General features: G+C 44.2%; 1 protein-coding gene across 2 annotated transcripts in view; it reads right to left on the bottom strand.

Moving 5' to 3' along the window:
- The window catches only part of Gpd2 (glycerol-3-phosphate dehydrogenase 2), a 123,914-nt gene extending 109,594 nt beyond the window's left edge, over window positions 1–14,320 (bottom strand). The window contains exon 1 of one of the 2 annotated variants that reach the window (XM_032903314.1): window positions 13,986–14,320. The gene's annotated coding sequence lies outside the window, so the exon portion shown is untranslated. Of the gene's footprint in view, window positions 1–13,398; window positions 13,572–13,985 lie in introns of those variants that run through there. The other variant, XM_032903313.1, reaches the window with a different exon arrangement.
- Window positions 14,321–27,067: the final 12,747 nt, after the last annotated feature.

Here is a 27,067-nt window from a genome sequence, read left to right as displayed (position 1 = left end):
TAGGCTACATCCAGTGGCCACCATGACAAGTGGTGACTGTTAGGTACTGGAGAATGTGTCATTAACAGTGCGGGTGGTATAATAAAGCCAGAGTCTCTTGTCTCTAGCAGCCATCTGAGCTCTAGTAAGGTTTGGCCAGGCTACCTGAAGACGGACTTCTGGCTGGGTAATAGCCCTTGCTCTAAGGTAAGCAAGATTAGATTAAGGTAGAAGTTCAGGGTGGCCATATAGGCAGGACTCTTGAGTAACAAAGCAATCATAACCGAGGAGATGAGAAAAAAAAAAATAAGCAAGGTGGGGTAGTTATTAAATATTCCTGAGAATTCAGAGGAATTTGGACTTTGCCCAGTAGACAAATTACGGCCAGTGATGCATATTGGTTGACACCATACTGTGTCATGAAGGCTATTCTAGTCAGCATACAATTCCTCACCACACTCCTAGGAGGATTTGGAAGGCAGCTCTGTGCTAGCTGCCATATTCTCTGAAGCACCTCTAGAAGTTGAACTAAGACACAGCTGGGTGTGCTGACACCTACCCAGCCCCTCATTTCCCACCCTCACTCTACCCTCTGGACCCCAGAATCTGCCCCTTCAAACTCTATCATGTTCTCTTCTCTCAATGTTCCGCTTCCAGGCTGGACTCTGGGATTATGGAGGTAAGAGTGACCCAAGTTTTCAATTTTGAAGCATAAAAGCCCTCCTTTCCCTGATCCAAACAAGGGTATATGGCTTTATTCTCACATTGGGGTCTAATCTTCAGCCAGTAAAATAGGAAGGGTTGTACTGAAATACCTGAACTAGTTTTGATGAGCCCCCTTCCTGTAATGAAGTGGTTATCGAGTTAATATAATCTCATTCACAAGAGGCTGGTCTGTTCACATTGCACGTGAGTTAAGTACTTTTAGTGACAACTTTGCCAACATCCCCAAAAATCTCCCAGCCTGGAGGTAGATGAAGTTTTTCTCTTATTCACCTTCCAATGTTTTCTTTATTTTTTTTTCCTTTTTACTCTGTGTATTAGTCAGGGTTCTCTAAAGTGACAGAAATTATGGATAGTCTCTATATAGTCAGGAAATTTGTTGATGACTTACAGTCTATAGTCCAACTCCCCAACAATGGTCAGCAGCAGCAGTGAATGGAAGTCCAAGGAACTAGCAGTTGCTCAGTCCCACAAAGCAAACAGTAGGTCTCCAGCAGAAGGTGTGTCCCAGATTAAAGGTGTGTTCTACCCCACCTGGATCTGGGACTTGCTTTGTCCCAGATGACCTTGAACTCAGAGATCTCCTTGCCTTAGTCTCCTGGAATTCCTAGTCACTTTGCCTCAAGATCTCCATGCCAGGTCAGAAACTTGTGTCTCCCAACCTCAAGATCAAGATCACAGGTGAGCCTTCCAATTCTGGAATGTAATTCATTCCAGATAGAGTCAAGGTGACAGCCAGGAATAGCCACTACACTCTGCTTTTCTGTTGTTTTTGATATAGCATCTCTTGGAGCCTCGGCTGGCCTCCTACTTTGTAGCTCAGGTTGGCTACTGCAGTTGGCTCTTGATACTCTTACCTAGCATGTTCCTATAATCTCAGTGCTCAAAGTAAGGCTGAAATAAAAGACTGTATGTTCCTGGCCAGACTAGTTTTGCATAAAGACATGCTGTCAAAAAGTAGTGTTAAACTTTACCTCCTTTATATTCAGGAATATATGTGTGCATATACGCATGCACTAACAAAATAAGAAGCCATGAACTTCAGTGAGATCAGGCAAGGGTATACGAGAGAGCTGGAAGGACGACAGGGGAGGAAGAAATATTGTAATTATATTGCAATCTCAAAAAGGGGGAAAACAAAAAGACCAATGTGTCAATCAAACAAAATATGGCCCTTGGTTGTTTTTCAGACCCATTGTTCTTTGAAACAGGCATACAGTACAATTAAACAAAAATCACCGCTATTATCCCTCCTTTGCAGTCACCCATCTACTGCTCATTCATTGATGACCTTAGCACCCAGTTCCTTTCCAAACTCAGCTCTATACGTATTCACCTGGAGGCTCTAACACTCAAGGTCCTGACCTCTGCTGATCTTTTCTGACTGGGTCTCAGGCACTCATTCTCATAATGTCTGTTTCAAGTACCATGGTTCTTCTTTAAAGCATTGGGTGTGCAATCATTATCACCTTCTTCTCAGCTCATCCACTTGTTTAGTATTTTAATTTCAACACGAAGTCTCATCCGGCCCCCAGAGCCATTCACTGACCTTCTGTCCTAGTTGGAGTCAGTTCTCATAATGCTTAGTTTAAGACAAATGTGCATCACTGAAATCTCTCCTGCGCAAGCGCCCTTCTTCCTCTTTACCTGAACCCCTCAAACTGATTAATCTCATCGACCTGTCTTCTCAATTCCTTCACCCAAATAACTAAACAAACAACTTGAGGGAGGGAAAAAAAAAACAAAAAAAAAACCCCACAACCACAACTGCTCTCAACTTAAACTCATGAACCAAAAATATCTAATGGGCAATGCTCGTTGGCCAAATCAAGCCATCACCATGTCCATCTCAAACCCCTGTTCATCCCTCCTGACTCCAGCATCATCATTTCAGGGAAAGTCTAGGCCATAAAATGAAAACACCATCCTGTCCCAGCTCTGACCCATCTTCCCTATTCATTCTCTCTCTCTTCTGCCCTCCCTTGCTATAAGAACCAAGTATCCTGTGTCTTTCCCTCCATTTTGTCTCCTCCCTTCCTTACTCTCCAGGCCTACTATTGTCCAACCCTCTCTCCAGTTGTCATCACTGGAAAGTCATTCCACCATCCCTGGGCCAAAAATCTCCCTCTACAAAGCCCCTTTTTTCTTTGGTTTTCTTCACATTTCTTGATTTTCTGAAAGTACTTTTCAACCCAGTAAGCTTCTGTCCCAGCTTCTCCACATCAGTTAGTCAAAATCAAACATGAACTATTTCACCAAATGCAATCTCTGTAACTGACACAAAACCACCTTCTTTAAAATACACTCTGGGCTTGTCTTCAGAGAGATCCCGTTCTCCTAGTCCCCTCCTGCCAAGAGGCAAATCTATGTAACAACTGATCCCTGGTCCCTTCTATTGAAATTCTTATAGGAAATCCCATGCAGTATCAATATAAACTATATGCAAAAAATTCCCAACCTGTCTGCTCAGCCTAAATCCCTTTTGGTCTCACAAATTTCTGTTTATACAGTTTTACGAAATGTCTGAGAAGCACCTCAAACTTAACGCAACCAAACCCGAATGCTTTCTGTCTTCCTTCAAGCCTGATTCTCTCCAAATTCTCATTTTCTCAGTAATTGGCCTAGATGCTCAAGTAAAAAATGAACCCTTTATTTTGATTCCTTTTTTTTTAATCTACTATCGAATTTAGTCACCAATCTATTTCAAAAACATCTCCTAAATCTGTCATTTCTTTCCATCTTTAACACAATGGTTGTCCACATGATAATTTCTCATTTGAACAACTAAATTCTGTAATTTTAACTGAAGATGTCTTTTCAGAGTCACCCGGTACTTCCCATATCCCTGTCTCCTTTCAGCAGCCAGAGCAGACTAATAGCATTCAGTCTCAACTACCAACAATTGGTTCTTGGCAAGTAGAAAATTACTATATATTATAAAAGTCTATGACCCTCCGAAGCAGCTCAAGTTTAACCAACAAAATTTAATTTCCTAGTATATAAGAAGTACCTTCCTGTCAAGGAAAATTAAGCTTTTAAATAATTGCTTTCTTCTAAGAGATTAAGAAACAAAAGGGCCTTTTGTCTTTTTGTTGATGTTGTGAAACAAGGTTTCCCTCTGGGTTTCAGCATGGTCTGGAGCTCACTAGGTATCCCAAACTGGCCTCAAACTCCCAGCAGCCATCTGGCTTCAGCTCCCAAGCTCTGAGATTAACAACATGAGCCATCATGCCCATCTGAGAGACAGACACTATTCTACAATGCATCATTTTAATGACTTGCATAGAATCCACTCTAGAATGAGACCGAAGCATTGTGACTTGGATTAAAGCTCTACAGAACCCAGCTTAAAGGACTTCACAGTTTCTCTTCAATGCTATGATAAATTCCATACAGCCACCCTAAAGATGTTCACATCCTAACCTAGTTACCGAAGGTTGTGGGCCAAGTTGGCGCTGGGAATTGAACTCTGGTCCTCTGGAAGAGCAGTCCATGCTCTTAACCCCTGAGCCATCTCCCCCATTCCAGTTCTACGCCCGATGGCACTCACCTTTGCTTGCTAACTTGCTTGCTAGCTTGCTTGTTTAAGACAAGATCTCACGGTGTAGTTCTGCCTGGTCTGGAACTTGTTTTTTAACCAGGATGACACTGAACTGCCTCTCCCTCCCTAGTGCTGGGATTAAAGTCATGAGGCCAACCATACTGGCTACACCTAGAATTCTGATGCCACCTGCCCCCTCTGCCTGGAAGGCTCTGACACTCATCTTTGTCCTTCTGACAAAGATTTTGTCTTCTGAGTAAGATTGCTCCTTCTGGGCCTTCATGACCCAAGGAAAATGTCAGATTCTGAGACATACTCTCCCGAGTCAGACAAACCTGCAATAATCATATAGTTCTTGTCATCCCAAATGCCTATTCGCCATTTAATACCAATCATGCCTTTCTCCTCCGCTAAAAATCTAAATTCTACAGGAGGAGCCAGTGATCTGTGGACCACTATAGTCCTAACTTGTAGGGAAATGACCAGCATGCATCAGGCTGATAGATTTGATGAATAGACCGTATAGGTGGTAAGGGAAAGAAAGGCCCTGCTGCTCCTTAGTGAACAGAGAAGAACAGCCCAGAGACAAAAAGGATGTTCAGCTGTGGACTGAGCATACATCACTGAGGGAGTAGACACTGGTGTCAGCTCCCAGGTCCCCAGAGATGTGGCTGGAGATGCTAATTTGATCACCCAAATCCAGAATAGGGAAAAAGCATGCGATGTGAGTCAGGAGCTATGAATGAAATCCAGGAAGGAACCTGCAGACAACCACAAGGATGACCCCAAAGGAAAGCAAGCTGTCACAACTTGGTGAGTTTCATTTCATAAGGGAAGAGGCTGAGCAAATTATAGACATTTCAAAAATAAAAATTAAAAACTCATTGGCTCACCGGTCAGGACCTCTATAAACATGGTGGAAATAGACTCATCTGAAATTGGACCCAGAATTTTCGATGAGTGTAGGGCAAGGAGGCAAAGGAAAACATAAAGGCAGACTTTCACGAAGCTCAGCTGAAAGGCAGGAAGTGAGCGCGCAGCTAGAGGCCAGTGTGGGCTGACAGCACAGTTTGAGCCTGGTCCTGTTTGTGTTGGAAGTCGGAGACCTTCGTGTAAATATTTTAAATGCAAATTAGCTGTCCTGCATAGCTGTACAGATCCGTAATCTCTGGTCTCTGGAGGCTAAGGAGGAACAGTTTGTGTTAAGGCTGATCTGAGATACTCAGCAAACCCCTTACAAAAATCTTACAAAAAGAGAATAAAACTAGTTTTGTTGTTGTTGTTGCTGCTGCTGTTGTAGTTTTATTAAAGACAGATTCTCACTGTGTAGCCCTGGCTGTCCTGAAACTCACTTATGTAGGCCACGCTAGCCTCAAATTCACTCACATAAATCTGCCTGTCTCTGCCTCCTGGGTACTGGATTAAATGCATGCACCACGACTCCCGCTATCTTTAAAAATAATAATAATAAACAAATTAAAGGGGAGTAAGGATAATTTTCACAAAGTAACTGAAGGGAGCACACGCCTTTAATCCAAGCATTCCAGAGGCACAAGCAAGTAAATCCCTGTGAGTTCAAGGGCAGCCCCGTCTACATAGGGAGAACCATGTCATAGAAAAAATAATTTTAGTTAATTAATTGGGAAATAAAGTATGAACTTGGGTGACTCAAAGTTGGGAGTTGACATAGTACCCGACAGCTGACATGCTACCTCTGTCCTCCTGGTATTAGATGAAGGACACTGAAAAAGATACCATTTAAAGACCTGTATTCCCATGGTCCTCGGCTCCTAGCTAGAAGACATTGGCCATCTTCCTTGAAGGCAAGAGAGACTCTGCCTCATATTTCTAGCCAAGCCAATGTGAGAGGTGCTGACATTCACTACAAGACATGGTGCTGAGAAGGTGGAAACGCTTCTCCCCTCACTTTCCACCAGCTGTGTGGGGCTGAAAGCCAAACTGAAGAGAGGACTACATCGTACTCAGAAGGGTCCCTGGAGTCTTCACAAGGGAAGAAAGCCATATATGCCAACCAAAACTACACAGGAGAAAGAAATGAGCTTGTCCTGGAGCCTGGGTCTATTTTCAGATCCCTCTGTTACAACAGTTTAGTCTGCTCTAACCACTAACAATTATGAAATGCATTGGGTCGAATGGCTCAAGATGATGCTGAAAGGGAAAACTGTAGCAAGACATTAGAGGCAGGAGAATGAATGGTAAATTCCAGTCGGGCACTAGTTACAGAGCGAGACTGTGTCTTAAGACAATAAAGAAATGGAGAAGGGCTCTGTGGTGTGAAAGTCAGGTGAGAGACGGGGGCGGTTCCTGGTTAAAGCAGGCCAGCAAATTTCTAGGAGGCCATGATTTACAAGACTGTGCTCACTGTCAGGAGCCCAGATACAAGAGTGGAAAACAGGTGGATACCAAGGTGAGAGTTGTTTACACATCTGCCAAACCTAAGAAGTTTGTAACAATGTCATGGGTTCCTAAAGTCAAATCCAAAGAAAACTATGGAGTCACCAAGTAGAGGGAGGGAGTGGGGGGAACTAGCCACATGCATGCCTGTAATCTCAGCACTCAGGGGACAGAGAGGAGAGCAAAGAGGTCAAGTCTAGCTTGGGCCACAAACAGATGAAAGCCAACCTAGACCACCATACTTCTATCTCAAAAAAGCAAAGAAAAAGAAAGAAAGAAAAAGAAAGAGAAAGAAAGAAAGAAAGAAAGAAAGAAAGAAAGAAAGAGGGTTGGGGATTTAGCTCAGTGGTAGAGCCGCTGCCTACTCAGGGAAAACAGCAAGGCCCTGTTGGGTTCCCAGCAAAAAAAAAAAAAAAAAAAAAAAAAAAAAAACAAAAAGAAAGAAAGAAAAGAAAGAAAGAAAGAAAGAAAGAAAGAAAGAAAGAAAGAAAGAAGAAAGAGAGGGAAAGAGAGGGAAGAGGGAGGAAGAAAGAAAAGAAGAGAGAGAGAGAGAGAGAGAGAGAGAGAGAGAGAGAGAGAAGGAAAGAAAGAGGGGTGGGGAGTAGCAGAAGAAATAGAATTATCTCATATCTTTCTTCACAGAGATTTCCAGGTCTCTATCAAACCAAAAAGAAGCTCCATGCCTTTGAATGAGTAGCTGGTTTTCTCTGATCTCCACTGGTCCTTTACACCACAGGATTCACTGCTGATCTGTGAAACGAGAGATAGAGTGCTTGGCACAGAACCTGAAAACAAGCAGTTGCCCAGTAACCTCTTCATGGGACTAAACCTGAGGAAGGGTCTTGGTGGTTGGTGAAGAGACGTTTAGATGAACCCTATGAGCACAGGCCTACGGGGAGATGGAAGGCGTTTTCCTCCAGCAGGAAAAGCCACATCCAGGAAGGCTAGAGAAAGAGTCTCCAAGGGCACTCACAGTCTGAGGAAAGGTCAGGCTAGGGTCCAGAGGGAAACAGAACCATGGGCAAGACTAGAGGCTTCCACATAGACAGGACAAGAGTAATACTCTTGTTTTCTGTGGGCTTCAAATCCCTGAAGTATAGCTACCTCAATATACACAGGGGGAAACTGCTGAAGTCCTGCTTCCATAACCTCAGGCTTGCTCTGACGATGTAAAAGCTTCTCCTTGGTCAACTTTGACCTCATCTCCTGTGTCAGCTTTGACCTCTTCTCCTGTGTCATCTTTGACCTCACCTACATAAATGGTCACTGAGTTTCTGTTCCCTTAGAATCCAAGGAACTTGGAGGCTGGAAAGAAGGTTCAGCAGTTAAGAGCGCTTGCCCTGTGCTATTGAGGGTTTATTTATAAATATAAAACTTATGTGTGTCTTTTATCCCGGAACTAAATGGTCAAAGGTGGGGTTGAATAATTATTAAATAATTTCTACAAAACACCCACACACACACACACCACACACACGCACACGCACACACGCACATGCACATGCACACACACGCCATACATACATGCACAAAAATAAAATTTTAAATTAACTTTAAATGATAGAAATAAAGCAACACTTCTCACTTGGAGAGGGAAGGAGGAAGCTTCAGGAAATTGGGAGCTAGGGTTGAGGACCTACAATGGTGACACAGAAGAGAGAGCACTGACTGGCAAGAGGCAGCCATAGAAATGACGTAGGTTTAAAGAATTCTACTTACTCCAACCTAGACAGAACCCAGTGAGAGCGGGAGAATCCAGAAGCAAACCCAGAGGTGTCCTGAACTCCAAGACAAATTCTTAGATTTGATGCCACAGGACGGACTGGAGAAGCCCAGGAAGGGTGGAGCAAAGAGGGCCATGATCAAAGGCACTTGTGACCTTGTTACAAGGCCATGCAACATCCTTTATTTATTCAGTTTAAGTGAAAGGAAAAGGACCACTGAGAACCCAGTACTCTAAACCATTGTTTTCGTCGCTTTGAAATACATTCAGAAGCCTATTGGGTTATGCTGACATACAATGGCATAAAATCTTAACCAAATGTTTCCAAAGCTCTTTACATTGAACACAACTTTCCCTCCTCGCAGGTACAGAAGCAGCAGAAATGCCCAAATTGCCCTAGCAACCACCTGCACGCAAGCGCAAGGGAATAATTCCAGTTGTCAATCACAAGTCTCTCTCTCCACTGTCACAAAGCCTTATCAGAGGCACTCTTGTCTGACAGCACCAGCTTCCATAAATCTTATATAACTGGCTTCTCTGTTATGGTTTTGAGGTCTCCTTTCCCTACCAATGAAAACCAGTCATAAAGTTACATACATAGGCAGTCAAAGATAAGGGTCCCCCAAAAGAATCACCATCTAAAGTCATTACCCAAAACATACCCAGACTATGAGAGTATCTCACTGTTGAGAAATACATTAGTATTCAAGTTTGCCTGAATAACTTAAAGATGTTCCAAATAATGTAAAATTGTGTCACTACAGATAGACAAAAAAACACTGTCCCTGTATTCAAAGCACTCCTGACACCAAGTGTATAGGTCTTTTTACACCACACTTCCAGTTTTGTGGCAACACCAAGTAATATTTTTTTTGTTGTGTCTTGGTTTTTTTGTCTGGTTGAGTGGTTTGTTTTAGTTTTTGAGACAGGTTTTCTGTGTATCCTTGGCTATTCTAGAACTCACTTTGTAGACCAGGCTAGTCTTAAACTCAGAGATCTACCTGCTTCTGCCCTCAGAGTGCTATGATTAAAAGTGTGTGAAACCACTGCCCAGGTTTTGTTTTTGTTTTTTGAAAGAATCCCTTAATTTAACTCAAATCCTGATTAATTGCCTGTAATAGCACAGAGCTCTTTAGTTAAGAGTTCAGTTGCACAAACCTATCCCCCCCCCACACACACACACACGCACACACAAGCACTTCAGACAGTGAGCACACAATTGACTTCCCAGATTACCTACCCCTCCTCGAACTGTCTACCAACCTAGAATTCCCAAACCTTTTCAAGTTTGGTAACAAGGCTATATAATAACTCTCTGATTCATGGAAATGCCTTTTTAAGCCTGTCGTAAAGATAGCATAAAGAATAAAAACAATTCGAGCATGCCTTTGATTCCAGCAGAGGCAGGCAGATCTCTGTAAATTCCAGGCTTCCAAGCCAGCCTGATCTACATAAGTTCCAGGCCAAGGATACGATAGTGAGACTTATCTCAAATTAGAGAGGGAGAGAGAGGTGGAATAATATAAAAGTTAGATAAACCTGAAATAAAGAAGTGCATGGTTCACTAAGGAAGCAGGGCCAAGGAGTTTCCTCCTCTCTCTCCTCCCATCCTTCAAATATTCTGAAATTCAGGCTTTCCTAGCCCATGATTTAGGGTTTTAGGAGAGCTCCATTTGGGGCGCAGGACCATCAGACCTCTGCTGTTCATGATCATCTCTTCCCAGAAGTCAAAAGTGCAGCGGAAGTTCCAACTCTGACCTCAGCAGCGAAGCCTTGAGCAACCAGCTCCCATGCCTGAAGCAAGCTACTGACTACCTCAGGAATGTGCAAAAGTGTCCTCAACCTAGAAATCAAGACTCTTAGACCTTCCAGGGTCAGAAACGGACACTAGGTGCTTCTTACATTTTGTTAGGTCCAGTGGTCTTGAGAACTGGCATTGTATGTGTTTTGCACTGCACCCAGCTCCTGTATTCTGTTATTTCAAAATATAACAATAAATGTTTCATTCAGAAGAACTAAAATGTACTAGATAATTCTTCTCTTCGATTTTAATAAGCTAACCAAGGCTTCACCAATAAGAACCACCACCCATGCTTTGCTGTACAAGGCATATCTGACGTTGGGAGAATCAAAAGAAAATTCTTAACATTGAAAGGGGAAGTAAGTATATAGATAAGGTTGGGTGTGGTGGATCTCTGAGTTCTAGGCCAACCTGGTCTACACTGCTAGTTTCAGGCCATCCAGGGCTGTATATTGAGTTCCTGACTCAAATCCTGGGATTGAAGGCAAGTATCTCTACACGCTGCTATGTCAGCAGCTCTTGCTTTCTTCAGCGACTCTGAGAGAAATCTCTGGCTTCAGGATATAAGAAAAGGTCTATCCTAAAGTTAGACATCCCCTAGCTTGCAACCACCTTGACTCTTTTCTTTTTCCAGAGAAGCTGAATGTAATCACCCATCAACCATACACCTATGTTATCCATCATGCCACCAACTGAAAAACGAGGCACCATAAGCCCATAATGAAGTACATCCTTTACAACCCAGAACAATAACAGTTCCTCTTCCTATAACACTGCCTGCATATTTTCTTCTTCTCTCAAAGTAATAAAATGCAGTGGTGCTTCCATGGGCATTTAAAACCTACTTCAAAGCAAGGCATGATCGCACATGCTTATAATCTCCGTGTTTGAGAGGCTGAGGCAGGAGGATTTCCATGACTTCAAGACTAGCCTAAGTACAAAGTTCGGACCCATATGGACTCCTAAAATGATGGTCCTTATTTTTTCTTAAAACAGTCTTAAGGCTGTTTTAAGTCTGTTGTCAGTGGTACTCTTTTCAACATCAACTTGTCCACCACACGTTCAGCCATTAACAGTCATCTGTAGGGTGAGGTCAGAGACAACTTCTGAGAAATTTCTCATTAGGTGATTTCTCATTCTGAGAAACATCACAGAATCTACAGAAACTAAAATGGCTCCCACTTCACTAAGCAATCAGGACCATAGTTACATATGTAGTTGATTAAAATGATGTCCTATAGCACCTGAAAGCATGTTTTATTTCACTAAGCAAACACGTCATACATTAATCAAAAACAGATAACAGTAATTTTCCTTTATCTACAACTTATTCCTGTGTAATGGCGCACACTGCCGCATAATTCTTCTTTTAAGAAGCCAAATGTAGCGCCTGTAAAATTCCTAGTACTTTCTGAATTATTGCTTCTGCACTTGGGGTAGCCTTTAGAGTCCAGGCATCGAGCAGAACGAATCAAGTTTCAGAAAACATCACCGTGTTCCAAAAATAAAATAAAGAAATTAGATAATGGTCTGGAAATTGTTCCCTCTTCTAATCACCACAGCTGCCACTTGCCCTCCCTCTGCCTGACATACAAAACCTAAATTACCTGGATAGCTGTATTTGCTTTTTCAATACAAAAGAAAACAGGAGGAAGGATGCTAACATTTTAGTGTTTCTTGCCTCTGGGGCGCATTACTAGTGATTGTAGATCTGCTATATACATACCATTACCTATATTTTGCCTATGAGACTTAGTAAGTTTGAGCATGTTCCCTAAAGCCTTCTGTTTCTTAGACTCAGATACATTGTTCCAGATTAGCTGGAGAAAACCTTTGTGGGAGCCTATTACAAAGCAGACACCATTCCAGGTGCTAGTCAAAACTTACAACCGGCTATGGACCGACATAAATGACCACCCACGGTAATGTAAGAATTATATCAGTAGGTCAACGTGACTTATCCACAATGGCCATCAAATCTTTTTGATTGTCTATAAATGATATTAGGACAAGGCTCAGCAGCAGGGTATGACATCCTGAGAACTGCTAGCTCTGTGTCCTTCTTATTAACAGCGAACCATGCCACTGCCTTCCCAAAGCTGCCTAGAATGACTTACTTATAAGGTGCCTATGGGACTAACGCTCTCAGAAAGAAAAGTTCTAACAATTTTGCCTCTCATCCCAAGTTCTCTTTTACATTATTCACTGAAGTGAAGGGTTGGATTGCTAAAATAAAGGAAGTGTGCTCTTTTGACTAATGTCCCTATGAGAAACACAGGGAGGTTTCAACACATTCATCATTAAGGCCCTAGAGACGGCACATGCTATCCACTGGGCAACGGCACCCAGGCCTCATATCCTGATCAATAGCTCCCAAGAAGTCCCAGGTCCCAGAGCGGCCAACAATAGCACTTTCCACCTTCAAAAAGGAAACTCTAAGACTCTCAAACTTGGAAATACATGCAAAACACAAAGTTTTGTTTTAAGTAAACAGGACATTAATTTACCAACTTCCTTCTCTAACCTACTTGTATGAATTGACAAATGTAGCTTTTGACTGTTTCTGTAGCATCCTCCCGGGGTATTTATTTCTTGTGACACTTAGATGCCCCAGTCACTGAGATTTTGTGAGAACTTGTGTTGCTTGAGGAAGGCTGTTTCAGGAATATATATTTCTTCCTACGGGGTGAAGGATGATCCAGGGGGCCATCACCTGCTAAAAGCCTTACAGCTGCAGCACTCAGCAAACTTTCTTTGGCAAGTCTCAAGTTGCTTTGTGGAGAGTGGAGGCTGTTGCCTGTGTACACTTTGCATTTCCTCCTGGGCCAGTCACACCCTGGCAACTGAGTTTCTCAAAGCCTTCTCGCCCTTGCAAAAGGGTCTTCCCCCGCCTTACCACAGAAGGAAAGCAGCAGCCTCCTCACTAGACTAGCCACATTCACAAGTTAAAAGTTTGCATAAAGTTTCATTGATGTGGGAACGCCCTGCCTCCAGCTAGGTAAAGTGTATCACAAATGCATTCCAGCCTAGCCTAACCCTGAATGAGAATCGTGCTCCTCCTCCGTTGGTGGGAACAAATTCTCAGTCTTACCCCAGTTTCCCGCCACCACCACCTCCACCTCCGCCACACCGCAGCCCCAGAGTCACACAAGTCAGAGAGGGACCACTTCCTCCTAGAAGCCAGAGCAGAGTAGCTGGTGGCCAGGACGCACACACCTGAGATCGGTCGTCACACGCCAGGGGTCGGCGAGCAGGGAAGTCAGGAACCTCCAGCTAGAACGGAGTCAGTCGGCCTCACGGAGAACCAGAGTGGCCCTGAGCTCGCGGCGAGCGCGCGGGGATGTCACCGGGTCAGGCGGGGCCACGGTAATCCGACCCGCCCGCCGATGCCCCTCCCGGCCACTTCCTCCTCCCCTCGTGCGCCTCCGCCTCCTCGGGGGATGATCCCGCGACTCAGCCACCGCCTGCGCCGCGACACCCGGCCCGGGCTCCTTAGCCTGGCGGGGATACGCGGAAGTGTAGCGGGTGGGGAAGGGCGGCTACAGACCCGGAGCTCTGGGCCTCGCAGGGACGTGGGCTGGCCATGCCCAGGGTTATCGACCCTGCCCAGAGCCCCGGCGGAGCGCGACTCCATACCCTGCCACTCCTCGCCAGCTGGAGGAAAGACGAGAGGGCTGAGCTAGGCCGGGGAAGCCGCCGTGGTGTCGGGTTTCTGTCCCTCCCCACGCGGGCCACTCCTGCCATCTGCCCGGGAGGAGGACGTTCCCCCCACCCCCGCCTGCTGCCCGCCGGGGTTGCCTTACCTGATCACGCGTCGCGCGCCCTCAGATCCGGCGTCCCCTCCTCCGCGCCTCCCAGTCGCCAGGCTTCCCTGGGCCTAGAAAGGCGTCTAGGAGTCGGGGGACCCTAGGGATTCGGCCTGCAGCTCTCGGCCCGGATACCCCAGCGGGACTCTCCAGGCCTCTAGACCCCGGGCCTGAATGTTAGCACGCGGGACCCGCACAGAAGACCAAACTCAATTAGCAAGAGTGGGATGCTGAGCGCTGACCCAGCGGGCCGGGCCTTGTACAGGTGGGGGGAGGCGGAGATCCCAGGCTGCGGAGCCACAGGCTTCCCACTTGCACCCCCTCCCAACCCGACCCTGCCCACTGAGCATGCCCAGCTCACTTGTTGCAACTACAAGGGTTGGGCAAACCCAAGGGTACCCAAGGAAGGCTCAGGTTGGGTTCCGAAAGATCCCACTTTTTAAGACTTTAGATCCTGAGATCACGGTGTTGGAAAGTGTGCAGAGACTGATCCGTAAAGCTCCTCACGCCAAATTAGTGAAGGAAATTGTAGCAGTGTTTAGTAAACAATTACTAAGTCACGTATTTAGTATTCTTAAACACTGTAGGAATTCCTACAGGTAACTCACAGAAACTCGTGGGGTCTCAAACTCAGTAACTTCTGGGAGACAAACGCACTTGTTCCTGGCCTTGGACACGTTAAAATTTAGGAACTAAAAACTATCAACGCCAAGTTCAGAAGCTCTATAAACCACTGAATGGGTTTGGAATGAGCCTGGAAATCCTTAGCGTTTAAAATGTGCCTTTCACAGTACAGCTATGGTGCCTGGTACAGCAGCATCTGAGGACTTGAGAGAAATGTAAATTATCTAAGAGACACACTACCTCAGTCACAATTGCTGAGTCTGAGCTCCAAACCTAACCAAGCATTCCAGAGATCCGGATTCACACGAAGGGTAGAGAGCTGGTGTCCAAAACCTCGGTCCTAAAGGATTCTAGTTTGGGAGCCCTAGTAGTAAGCCATTGACTTTCAAATTTTCTTGTTTTTCAGATTGCAGATTTTTACTTAGAAGTTTAATGTGTTTCTCAACAAAGAAGTAGGTCAAAATCAGGCGCCCATGCCATCTTCCCACTAATTCACCTAAAAGATTTCAGTTCCTGGAAATGGAAACCATTCAATCATTCACTTCCGCATTCTGCTGCCTATAAATGATGTTTAAATGTTCCTTGGTTTTAGATGAATGCTTAAGTGAATCGTGTGTTTCAGGCCCAGTTGTGTCAAGCCCTCCTGCACTAACTACTCCACAGAGTGATTCAGCTCCAGTAAGAAACCCATGAGCAGCCCTCAGACCTGGGCATAATTTGGTTGAGAGAGGGGATAGAGAAAAACCAGAAGCACTGGGTAGCATTGCACTTGATAAAGATGGGCCCCAGAACCAAAAAAGAGCAGAATAGGAAGCATCCAATAGGATTCTCCAAGACCCCAAAAGGAAAAAGATGTGTCTACGTGGGAACACGGTAAAGAGCCGGGAAGCCACCCGGAACGATCCACATTGTCTTTTGAGTCCTCTTTGTCAAAACCACTGCATCTTGGCATTGTTCTTGTGCATATCACATTTCATATCTATGAGTGCTTTGAATCAAAGGAGCAAAAATAGAGAGGAAAATGTTCTCCAGCAGATGTATTCATGAATGAAAACAACTGCTTGATTCTAACTGCTCAGATCACAACTAACTTAGAAACATGTTTTTAAAAAAAAAAAAAAAAAAAAACGAGGGGTTGGGGATTTAGCCCAGGGGTAGAGGCACTTGCCTAGCAAGCGCAAGGCCCTGGGTTCGGTCCCCAGCTCCAAAAAAAAAAAAAAAAAAGAAAAGAAAAGAAAAAAGAAACAAAAACAAAAAACGAACTGGCACATCCTTAATCCCAGCTGCCTGGAGACAGAGGACGGTCATGAACTCAAGATCAGTGTCGTCTACACAGCAAGTTTCAGGACAACCAGAGCTACAGTGAAGTCTATATCTGAAAAAAGAAAAGAAAAGGTTGGGGGGGTTGGGGGGTGACAACATTTTTAAGTGAACAACTGATAATCTCAAAACGTACAGGTTTAAGGTAACTACTTTAAAATATAACAGAAATTTACAAAATCTAAAGAGTATTCTTTACTACTCTTTACTTACTCTGTTCTGTTTGGTTGATTGACTGGTTTGTTTTTAGAGACTGGGTCCCTAAACTCACTCTGTAGACTTAGAATTAACTCTGTAGACCAGGCCGGCCTAGATCTTACTGGCCTCTGCCTCTGGAGTGCTGAGAGGAAAGGCATGTGCCACCACATCCCCTGGTTCCATCAATATTATCTAAGGGATAGAACATATATAAAGCCATATTCGCTCTCAGTCTAACGTGTAAGGCTTTAAGCATTTTTAAGTTTGTGAGTACCTGATTCGGCATTTGTTCAACCTTCTTATCTCTGCCCAGGTATCTCGCTTTTATCATCATAAAAATTCCACTGAAAGAATTTGTTTGAGGACTGGGATATCTAACAGGAACACAATTTCCCAAAGGCTTAAGCAAGTTCATATCATAATGAAAATAGCTGTTCAGGGAGTGAGAGGACGCTCATTAGCTTAGGAATTGCTCTTTGGAACCTACAAAAAAAAATTTCATTTAAAAAAAAATTAAGAGGCTGGAAATATGGCTCAGTGATTAAGAATACTTGCTACTTTTTCCAGAGGTTCAATTCCCAGCAACCACATGGTAGCTCACAGCCCTCTGTAAACCCAGCTCCAAGGAATTCAACATCTCTGGCCTAGGAGTGCCTACAAGTGCACACACACGCATGCACACATGCACACACACACACACACACACACACACACACACACACACACACACACAACTATACCTAGGTACTACTACTAATAAAAACACTTTTCTTTTTGCTACTGTTGTTCTTTAGTCATGGAATTCAAACAAAGAAACAAAATTACAGTTTAGGCATGAGGCACAAGAGGGGTTGAGAAGGAAAGAAACACTGCTCGGGGCCAAAGGGGAAAGCATACAGCAGTGGGGGCAATCTTAGACCAATGCCTTGGGAAAGTCAAGTTCAAAGTGCCATCATGAGCTCCTCATAAAAGCTCTACCCACAAAGCACCAGGGACAGTAGGGTCTGCCTGTCATATCTTTGCCCAGGAAGCCAAAGCAGGAAGATTTCAAATTTGCAAGCAATGTGGTCTCCATAGTGAGACATGAGACCCTGTCAAAAAAAAAAAAAAAAAAAAAAAAAAAGGTGGGAAGGTACCTTTGTAATGAATAGTATTTTTGTTTTTGCTTTTTAATGATTTATTTATTTTATGTATACGAGTACACTGTCACTGTCTTCAGACACATGAGAAGAGGGCATTGGATCCCATTACAGATCCACCATGTGGTTGCTGGGAATTGAACTCGGAACCTCTGGAAGAGGTCAGTGCTCTGAACCGCTGAGTCATCTCTCCAGCCCCTGTAATGAATAGTCTTAATTTTCAACATGACGGCATTCACAACCACCAAAGCCAACTTCTGAGCATGTCTGTGAAGATGTTTCTAAGGCTTTGGTATTTTGAATAAAAATGGCCACCTCACAGCCTCATAGGGAGTGGCACTAATAGGAGGTGTGGCCTTATTGGAGGGATTACATCACTGGGGGTGGGCTTATTGGGGGGATTACATCACTGAGGTTTCAGAAGTTCAAGCCGGGTCTAGTGTCACTCTCTCTCTTCTCGCTGCAGGCCAATCCAGACGTAGAACTCTTGGCTTCTTTTCCAGTACTATGTCTGCCTGCATGCCACCATGCTTCCTGTCATAAGGACAATGGAGTAAACCTATGAACTATGAACTGGGTCCCAATTAAATGTTTTCCTGTATAAGCACTGCTGTGGTCATGGTGTCTCTTGACAGCAGTAGAAACTCTAATTAAGACAGAGGTGTATTGAAGACTTGATGTGACAGGGTTGGAGGATAACTGGGGGGGCCCACCTGCTCAGATGAGAAGGGGAGGCAGAAGGGTTTTGAGAGGGGGTGTCAGGGAGGGGGCCAGTGAGCAGAATGTAAAGTGAATAAGTAAAAAATAAATAAATAAATAAATAAATAAATAATAAAACAAACAACAAACGAAAAGCAGAGGCTTAACTGAGGCAGGAAAACCACCCTTACTGTAGGTAGTAGCATCCCACGGAATGGAGTCTTGCACTGAACGTAAAGGAGAAAGTGAGCTGAGTGCCAGCATCGCTCTGTCAGCTTCCTGCCTGGACAGCTGCCCAGCTCGTGGTGCTGTCACAGCCAGGGGCTCACACTGCCATGCCTCCCCACTCCCCTCCGTGATGACTAACCTCAACCTGTGAACCAGAGCACCCTTCCGTCCTGACGTCACTGTTGTCAAATATTTTGCCACCTTAACAGAAAAGTGTCTAGCACATTCAGTCCTCCATTCGAAGCCTTCACGAGCGAGAGAAGAGCGAGCTAGCGATCTCCACAAAAGCAGCGTTGCAGTCCCTGGACCATGCCCCAGACAACAACTCCCATCACAGCCCAACATGCTATCTGCAGTCAGCTGTGCAACCTCCAGAAACTGGCTTCTCTTTCTACATTAACTAAAAGCAAACAAAGCTGTCACTCACTCAGGCTCTCCCTAAGTTTTCTAGAAGATTCTTTTGTGCACTCTGTCTGTTTGCTTTTCTGTTTGTTTGTTCGTTTGTTTGTTTATCACAATGAGGGTAACAGAACCCCGGACATCTACCACATGGTTGTGGCCAACTGCATTAGGACCTGTGCACTTCTAGAGAAAAGAGTTCTCCTTTTACCAAACATGTTCAGTGTTCATCAAAGCTCATAATACAACTTAGGAAATATTAGAAGTAGAAAGAACCACGAATGATATCGGTGTCCCCCTTTTGTTTTACAAATGAGAAACCGAAAGCTCAGAGCTAAACTTAAAATAACTTTCTTAAGGCTGCATTATTAGCTAAACAGAGAAGTAAGAGGAAAGTTGAGAAACTGCATAATATTAAGACACTCTCATGCCACGTCTTCACCCATGGTCTGGTTCTGTACCTGCCAGAGCCCTGGTGTCCTCATCAGTGAGAAATGTTAATAAGGACCAGCCACGTGTGATTCATTTTGTACCAGACACTACTCTTCAGCAAAATGCACACAATCTTTATTTTTCTTCCCATTATAATTATTATTATTATTGTTGTTGTTGTTGTTGTTGTTATTATTGGCAGTACTGGAGACAGAACCTAGAGCATTCTGTTTTCCTGCAAGTGCTCTGCCTGTGAATGATAGTCACAGCTTTACAGGTAATTTTCTGTTGCTGTCGTTTTTGCCTGTTGTTTTCGTTTTCTTGTTAATGTAAATCATTTTTTAAATTTCCTCAGATGAAGTGATGAGATGAGAGCCATACACAAGCTGTGTGAATACACAGCTTGGTATGAACCCAAAGCATTTCCTTCTCTGTTCTAACTATCCCTAGGCCTAGGCCCGGAAGCTTCTAGCCTCTGTACAATCTAGTCTTCCAAGATGACTATTCAATCTGGCTTTTCTCGACTTCTGACTGAATTGCTCTGCCATATACTAACTTGGGCAGTATGTTCCAGTCTCCCGGCTCCTTCTCATTTTCTGGCTAGTTATGTCTTCATCTGTGTCTCTAGGTCGTGTCAGCATTTTGGCTAAGCTCAGCCCCACAGTTACTTGACAACAGCCATATGCCTGACTCACTATAAAAGGGGCCCTCTTCACTCTCTTGCCCTTGCTCTTGTCTTCTTGCTCCCACAGTCTCCCTAGTCCCTTTCCCCTCACTCCCCATTTCCTCTCCTCCCCCCACCTCTGAGTGCTCTTGGCCAGCCAATACTTCTCTCTCTCTCTCTCTCTCTCTCTCTCTCTCTCTCTCTCTCTCTCCTCTCCTTGCCCTGAAAAAAAACTCTATACTATATTGTTGTGTGGCTGGTTCCTCAGGGGGAAGGGATGCCTCAGCAAGGGCCCATGGAGACACTCCCTTCCCCCATACCTCACCACACCTCCACCAAAACATACCCCAATCCCCTTTATCTTTTTATATACACATCAGGTCTATAACCTGTCTTTATAAAACTGTCCTGATAAAACTGCTAATACACATATACCAAACCCACACCCCACACCTCTCTCTCTCTCTCTCTCTCTCTCTCTCTCTCTCTCTCTCTCTCTCTCTCTCTCTCTCTCTCACACACACCCTGGGCTCTTCTCCTGTGAATTGGATATATCCTAACTCTGACTTATTCAGTTAAGTCTTTCTTGTCACATTGGCTGTCACTTTCCAACATGGCTGCTACCCTCTACAAACTAATTTTACCCTTCAGGTGTGTACTACGGGTGTGTCTGCATTCCAGTCAGAGGGATTAAAGGTGTGTGGCCTGTCTGCATTCCAGCCAGATCACACAGACCTAGGTCTTTGGATGTGATCCCTTGCCACAGCAGCCATGTTGCTGGATTAAAATTCCTCTATATTTTCTGAGTCAGTTTCTCAGGATGTATCCCTAATTGACCTGGAACTTTCTTTGTAGGCCAAGGTGGCTTTGAATTCACAAAAATATGTATACATCTGCTCCCCCAATACTGGGATAAAGGTGGGTACCATTACGTCCAGCAAATAATCTTTAAATCTTAGGTTAACTTTGTGGATTTTTTGGCTTCGTTTGGTTTGGTTGTGATAAATGAGTAAAGTATAGACAACACACCAGCACAACCCAATGAGCAAATGGCCAAGACCAGACTGAATGTGATAATGAACAAATAACACCAGAGAAGCCACCTAAGGTGGGCTTTGAGGACTCAGGATTCCCAGTCCTAGCCTGAAGTCATTCTGATTCTCTTTTTCCCCCTATTGTTGTTGGTTTTGGCAGTGATCGTGGTAAATGTGGGTGTGTGCTTGGTGTGAATGGTGGAACGTGTACAACATAGGATTGTGTGATATCGGAGGACAACTTTGTGGAGCAGTTTGTCCTCCACCTTTATGTGCGTTCTGGGCGGCCAATTGCAGTGCCCAAGCTGTGAAGGCTCTTGCTGGCCGGATCCATTTTCCTAGCCCTCATTCTGATTCCCTGTTGAACATCCTGTCAAAGGCCTTCTGTCCTGAGGCTCTTTCTGTATGATCACAGAGGACTTCCTCACGTTGTTTAGTGTATTTTAACTCATACATACTTATAATCTCAATCCACAACACCGAAAAGCTAATTAAAAAATAAAGGCACGTTTATTACTCACAAATGCAGAAATGATAGAGCATTGCTGAAAGGCTATCAGTAAGTACTGTGCAGGGAAATGTTAACTCCTTCAGCAGGATGGGGACAATCTCTTAGAGGCCCTAAGATTCAAAGAGCTAGTTAGTAGGTCCCTACCTACCTGTTACATGGATTCTTAACAGTGGAGTTATAGACATCTAAAATATCCGGTAGATGATCTCCCCCATGTCAATGCCTCACAGAGTTAGGATCAAGAATGAAATGAAAATATATGATCCTTGAAAAGATGAAATAAAATACTAAATATATTTTAAGACGGGTACTTGTGCTTTTATGCTCACTTTATAGGAATCCGGGAAAGTGTTCTTAAAATAAAAGTTTAAAGCATCAATATAACATGATACCAAGAAACTTGCTTCAAATCGGAGGTCTTAGTGTGTGGGGAGGGGAAGAAACTGTTCTTTCCTGGACAGGTTCAAGCTCTGTTCCTAGGTCTCAGGGCAGCACTGAGAACAAACCTTTTCAAATGCTCATGAGCTAACCTGGATATGTTTTCTCTGGAACACGGCCTTCAACTTTAATAGCTCCAGGAAGCTGGTGAATAAGCAGAAATGCCCCAGGAAATTCATGCAGAGAGCAGGGTGAAGCATCAGCTGAAATGGAGAACTGGGTTCAGAGCCAAGTCAGTTGCCATCCCTTCGAATCCCCATAACTAAGCCTGGGGCAAGCTGCCCTGGGAACTGGGATTCTTGCATTAAAGACCTTGAGTCACCCAGAGAGCTTGTAAAACTCGGTAGTAAAAGGCTGAGCATAAACCTGATCAACCCACTGTGAAAGCGAAGAGAGCCTGGAGTCTGCACACTCAGTGCTAGACTGAATGTGTAACAGAAGTAAGACAGTCCCCACAAGTACACAGGAAAAAGGCGATGGATTGATTGGTTGATTGATTGACTGATTGATTATCTGAATAGCAAACATAGATTAGGAACGAGCAGATGTGATACCTTTGTATGATTAACTTAAAAATCAGAGTGTTTGAGAGGCGGATCTCTGTTAGGCAAGCTTGATCCACATAGTGAGTCCCAGGACAATGGAGGGAGAACCGAGAACCTGTCCCAACACACACACACACACACAGAGAGAGAGAGAGAGAGAGAGAGAGAGAGAGAGAGAGAGAGAGAGAGAGAGAGAGAGGCAGGCTTTGACCTAACTTCAACCAAGCCAAGATGAAATCATTTTGCACACAGGGAGCACATGCCAGAGACTAGCAGGTGCTGTGTCCTCAGCAAATACGTTCCTTCCAAACCTCTCCCTCATTCCTCCTCTATCAGCAAAATCTTCTTCTCCTTCTTCTTCTTCTTCTTCTTCTTCTTCTTCTTCTTCTGCTTCTTCTTCTTCTTCTTCTTCTCCTTCTCCTTCTCCTTCTCCTTCTCCTTCTCCTTCTCCTTCTCCTTCTCCTTCTCCTTCTCCTTCCTTCTTCTTCTTCTTCTTCTTCTTCTTCTTCTTCTTCTTCTTCTTCTTCTTCTTCTGATATGTGGAAGGCATCTGTTATCTGGGAATTACAAATTGAAGCTCCCCCCACCTCTCTCCCTCCCTTCCTTTCTTTCTTCCTCCCCACCCCACCCCTTCACCTTTTTTTGAGAGAGTTTCTCTCTGCAGCCATGAATATCCTACAATTTGCTCTTTAGACCAGTCTGACCTCAAACACAGAGATCCATCTGCCTCTGCCTCCAAGTTCTGGGTTTAAAGGTGTGCACCACTCTCCTGCCGCCCCACCCACCCCCACCCCCATCCAGAAGCAAAGTTTTCAAACAACTCTGTACAGAGAGTGTAAGACAGTAAAACAGAAGAACACCCTGGAACAGCCATTAAGGAGAATCTGCAGTTTAGTGGATGGCCGTTTGGTTTGCTTGTTTGAATATTGTGTTACTGGAGACTAAATGTCTGCCTCTTCTGCTTTTATACCTTTTGGGTTTTTTTTTTTAAATTCATATATGAGAAGAAATATGGAATTTGAGTCTTGGCTTATTTTTCTTTGCATGATGATCTCCCATTCTTTCGACTTTCCTGCAAAGCACAAATTCTAATTGTCTTTTCGGATGCATAATAGCCCATGTTTATGTGCAATGCATATATACGTCACTCAGCCGTCCTCTGTTTCCACCACTGTGCTCCACACAGATGCAGTGTTTTTACATTGGGTCTTCCTATGTAGCCTAGGCTAGCCTTGAACTCCCAGCCACCCTCTATATCAGGTTTCAGGAGATGAAACTACACGTTGTGCTATCACACCTGGCTGTTCCTACTCATGGCCTGTCATGTGAAAGTCCTTGTCTTCAGGCTAGTGAGAGGTAAACGCCAAGTCTCAGCTGAGAGTGGTGGCATACACACCTATAATCCTGACACCCAGAGGGATTTGTTGAGTTCAAGGTCAGCCTGCCTAGAAGGCGAAACTCCGAAATAAATGAATGAATAAATGATTTAGGAGCTCCTGTGTTGGAAAGGGAGTACATGACCCTTCAGACTAAGTCTCTGTCCTAATCTCTGGAACCTGTCGATCCATCTCTGTAGGGAAAAGAACTTAAGCCTGGCTAGGTAGTTGAGACAAAGAAATGGTTACTAGTATTGACCCTAAATACAAACACATGTGCTCTCTTTAACTCTGCTGAATTAATGCTTGTGTTGGTGTGTGCTTCAGTGTGTTGCACTCTCATGCCACTATCCACTCATAGAGGCCAGACAACAGCATGGTGGACTAGATTCTTGCCTTCTATGTTCATGTGAGTCCCAAGGACTGGATTAGGTCATCAGGATTAGGCCAACGTCTTGTCTCAGCAATTTTCCCATGGTTTTTCATTTGTTTGTTTGCTTGCTTGCTTGCTTATTTTTGTCTTCCTTGTTTTCTTTTCCTTGGTTTGTTTTTATTTTGTTTTATTCTATTTTTTTATTTTATTGAGAAAAGGTCTCACTGTGTAGTCTTTCGTTGGCCTGGAACTCACTATCTGCCTGCCTCTGCCACCCTACTGCAGGACTTAAAGGTGTGTGTCACCATGCTGGCTACACATTCTCTTCAAAGAGAAAGGTAACGAGACTATACACCGCCAGGGAGTAGGAGGTAGTGTAAGCGTGTGTGCAAAGACAGAAATGGTGTGGAAACAAGCCAAGAAATGACATCAGCCAAACAAACAAAAAGAAACACAAAACACGCCTCCCCATGCACCTCCTGAGGCAGTGCAGCCATGGCAACCCTCTGATTTCAAGCCACTGATACCGACTTTGGACTTCTGGCCATCAGATCTTCAATAAATCCCTAAGGTTTAAACCTCCAGCGTTGTGGCTATTGACTATGGCTCCCACAGGAAGCTAACACCACCTCCACTGTTTATTTGCCATTGGCACCAATCTTTCTAGAGCCAAACCTTCAGAACGTCCTTGATACATGTAGGGTGTTTGCCGTGCAGGGTGCAAAGCAACTTACAACCATGTAAATGGTCTGAATGGTCTACTCAGTGAAACATCCAAGCAATGCCGGGTTTGTAAAATTTGGGATGCCTGATCCACTCTATTTTATGTTATTGATCCTTTTTTTTTTTTTCTTTTTTTTTTTTTTGAATAAGTGAAAAAATACTAAGACAAAGTTTTGCACATTATCGTGTAATTTAAATGCTTTGAATCAGTTACATAATGCTTCGCTGAAGGAACTTTCTAGTAATTCCTACACACACATACTTACAGAGATTTATTAATGGCTGGATAGACAGTCCAACCAAAGCCACTCTGGATATTCAGAGGCCCCAGGAACAGCTCAGTTTATGGCTCTGAAAAGCCTTAGAACACAGGTATCAACAATGAACAGGCCCAAGGTCCTGATGCTCCTTAGAGAGTCACATTAGAGTGATCTGGGAGTCCATGTTGAAGGATTGACATAGCTAGAGTCTGGTGTACACAGACAGCCACAGCAGCAGTAGGTGCCCAGACTCATGAAGAACAGAGGTTGCAGGCTCTAACTGATTCTCTTTTCTCCAGGTTTAGTCCAAGTGGGCCACCTGCCCACGTTCAGAGTCTTTCCCACCTCGGTTGCTCTCCCATGTGTCTGCAGTCTCAGGAAACAGTGTCAGAAGCCCAACCAGAAGTATGCTTTAGGGTTCCTCCAGGCACCCATACATCCAAATCCAGCTGACAATCAAGGCTAACCATTACGTGGCGTCACCCAAATCCTCCTTCACACAGGGCTTATTTTCCCAGCTGCTAGACAAATCTTCAGGTAATGAATAACCTTGGGTCGCCAACTCCTTCAGAATCTGCCTAGGTCAGAGAGCTACCACACATTCCTTTTCTAGACTGGTCATTATCTTGTGACTAAATGAGGTGGGAGGGTTGAGGCCTGGTTACATCTTTGGAAGATAACTCCTACAGAGGGAGTCCACACTCTCCACTTCCCTCAGGGCTTGCTTGAGGCTCTGCTAGGATTCTACCTCTAATTCTGCTTCTTACCTTTGCCCATCCTCTGTCCTCTTCCTTGAACACTCATTAGAGTCATGTCCTCTTTCAGAACTCACTTCTAAAGCACCCAGTCTGCACCAGGGTTCTAGTCAGCTATAAGAAGCCCTGAGTTGTGCAGTATTTTAAACGAATTCCTCCTCCTCGTTTTGATTTTCTCAGAGGAACGAGACATTTCTGTCCAGTTCAAATTAGAACTCAGCCCCTAGAGTCATGCTGTCTGCTCCACATTGATAAGGAGACAAAGCTTCCCCAAGCCAGTAAGGTTTTGGAAACTTGAATGTCTGAATTTCTCCTTTCAAGCATTTCTAACTTTAATCATTTGGTGGGTAGTCACTGAGCACATGTATGTACCAGGCACACAGGATCATATGCTCTCATCTCAGGCCTAACTACATGTGAAACACCTTTAGGTCAAGGGTCAAATGCCTAGCAGTCAAGGTAATAGGAGTTTGTTAAGCAAGTGTAAAGGAGACTGAGGAGAACTGGAGAAAGCCTCCCATATCCATCTGGGCACAGCGTTAGCCTGAAATCAAATTTGGTTTGATCAACCAAGGCAACCTAAGAGATGTGAAGTCCTGCGAATCACCCCTGAATTAATTTTGCTTTAGCTAGCGATGATGTAAGGCGGTCTTCTTAGCACTGTAAGGCAGAGGCAAGAGCATCAGGAACTCAAGGCCACCCTTGACTACACAGCAAGTGAAGCCAGGCTGAGCTATATGATGTTCTGTTCCATGAAAACACACACACGGGAGATTCAGGCACAAAGCTCATGGACAAGATGGTGCCCTAGGCAGGTTCAGGTCTCCATGCTCATCAAGTTCGGCTGGCTGGTACTCCACTCTCTCCGCATGGCATACAGTGGCACCAAGTGCTAAAGTTAGTTAAAACCCCTGACGGGAGGAGAGGAGAGTAACAGAGGAGGAAAAAAAGAGTTAGATGAGCTGAAAATGATTGAGAGAGAACTGGCAGAAGCTCAAGAGGACAGCATTCTCAATCGAGGCTACAGTAAGCTTGCTTTTTCTCTAGTCCTTGAAGATGAATAAAGCTTTGTTGTGTGAAAAGAGAGAGAGAAAACAAACAAACTATTTTTGCTCTAATAGTTAACGAATTAGTTCAAGCCTTTGGATTTGAATCCATGAGGCAATTGATCCCTTCCCATTGATAAGACAGTATCACAGAAGGAGATAAACTGGAAGGTAGTGGAGGGCTGGTGTCAAATAAAGGAATGTACGTGACATGACAAATGGTGTCTTTTATTCAAGCCCTACAGAGGAATTTTAATCTGGCAACATGACTGTTCTGGCAAGGGGTCACATCCAAAGACCTTCTAGGTCTGCATG

This window comes from Rattus rattus, chromosome 5, assembly GCF_011064425.1.
Source record: "Rattus rattus isolate New Zealand chromosome 5, Rrattus_CSIRO_v1, whole genome shotgun sequence".
NCBI classification, from domain to species: domain Eukaryota; kingdom Metazoa; phylum Chordata; class Mammalia; order Rodentia; family Muridae; genus Rattus; species Rattus rattus.
This window is presented reverse-complemented; position numbering and strand designations above follow the sequence as displayed.